General features: G+C 25.5%; 1 non-coding gene across 1 annotated transcript; it reads right to left on the reverse strand.

Moving 5' to 3' along the window:
- Window positions 1-229: 229 nt before the first annotated feature.
- TRNAA-AGC (transfer RNA alanine (anticodon AGC)) lies at window positions 230-302 on the reverse strand. Its single transcript has one exon. It is a non-coding gene; the product is annotated as a tRNA-Ala (tRNA).
- Window positions 303-1,907: the final 1,605 nt, after the last annotated feature.

Here is a 1,907-nt window from a genome sequence, read left to right on the forward strand (position 1 = left end):
TCCACCATTCGAATCACACCCTAAATGATTAATATGTTTTCGACAATGATCATAAAGAATAGACTATGAACATGTATAAATGGGCATATTTTTATTTCTTTGGCTCAAGTATGAAAATATTATTTTATTTTTACTTGAACCCTATAAAAATGCTTAAAATTAATTTAGCTTAAGAATACATAAGAAAAATCAATTCAAACAGGTTTTACGTAAAAATAAAGAAAAAGAATGGAGATGCGGGGTATCGATCCCCGTACCTCTCGCATGCTAAGCGAGCGCTCTACCATCTGAGCTACATCCCCATATATTCTATGTTATTGCAAATAATATTAATACTTACTGTATTAAACTTTTCTATCGGAATTATTCCCCAAGAAATAATATTTTAATGACAATTTTAAAAAAGATTTAGCAAAGTAAACGTCATATTTTTTTAAAATTATTTTATTTGTTTTGCTATTAAATTTATAAATAATAGTTGTTTTTTGTGTTGGTACTAAAAAAGGAGAAGGAATAAAACAAATGTATACACACATGTACTTATAATTTTTTTTGTATATTACTATATGCTCTTTAATTTTCATTAAGAAATTGCCTATACATATTTGTGATTCTTATTTGGTACGTACACGATGCTTAGGGGAGTACATGGTCGGGTTGGTTCGGGTTTTTCAAATATCAAACCAATTGTGTCGGATTTTTAAATTTATAAACTAAACCAAACCAATAAAACTCGGGTTTTATCGGATTGTTTCGGGTTTTTCCGGTAAAGTATTCATATAAACATATAATTTACTTGAACTTCAAATATTCCTTTAGTCCTATCAAAATACAAATATCTAAGGTATTTCTTAAAAAAATAACACAATATGATATGATTAATGACACTAAAATATCCAACAAAAATAATAATAATGAAATCGAGTAAAACAAATATTGCAAATTACAAGTCATAATGAAAATGATCATAATTTAAAATACTAAATCATGCTAAAATAAGTTTAATAAGTATTAGTTACATGACTAAATATTAAAAGAAATTAAAATTAGATTATGTATTTTAATTGTCTAAACCAATGTAAAACTAAAAAACAAATATTCAATATTATTGTCATTCTTAATGTTAAATTGATTTTCTTTTTGCATTAGTATTAATTTGATTTTGATTTAAACTTTATTATAATTACCAACATCTGTGGACTATAATCTTTATTGTACCATTCATAATTCTAAGTTTCAAACTTGAAATAATATATTAAAAGATAAAAACTATGAAAAAGTATAAGAAATATTTAAAATTATATCAAAGTAAATATTTTTTAAATTATATATATATAATGTCGGGTTGATTTGGTCTCTGATTGGTGTTTTTTAGTTAAAACCAAACCAACCCAAATATAGTCGGGTTTTTTTTTTTCAATATCAAACCATTAGTCTGGTTTTTTTCGGGTTAACTCAATTTGCGGTTTGATTCAGTTTTTGGTTCGATTTTGTACATACATGGCTTATTAAGAGGTGCTCTGTTAATTTTTTCCTCTTTACTTTTTGTTATAATAAAGGAGGGGAAGGAGAAAAAAGGAAGAGGTTTACCAAGTAATTAAAGTTTCACATTGTCTTTGTATATACGTTGTTTCCGCTGCACTCTTCTTTTTTTTTTTTTTTTCATTTTATATTTGATATCATATTGGTCTTCAACAAACATATATATAGCTAATGATAAAAATATTTTATTCATTTTATCACAATCTTAACGTCCTTATACCTTGTGTTTTGTTTCTTCTAAGCATTCTAAACTGTGATTTGCTTGGTTGATATGGAAACATTCCTAATTTCACGATAGATATTCAAATTAAGTAAGAGTACATGATACGTAGTTCACAATATGTTAAGTAATTATATTGTTGCTC

The sequence above is a fragment of the Solanum stenotomum genome, chromosome 5 (genome assembly GCF_019186545.1).
Source record: "Solanum stenotomum isolate F172 chromosome 5, ASM1918654v1, whole genome shotgun sequence".
Taxonomy (NCBI): Eukaryota; Viridiplantae; Streptophyta; class Magnoliopsida; order Solanales; family Solanaceae; genus Solanum; species Solanum stenotomum.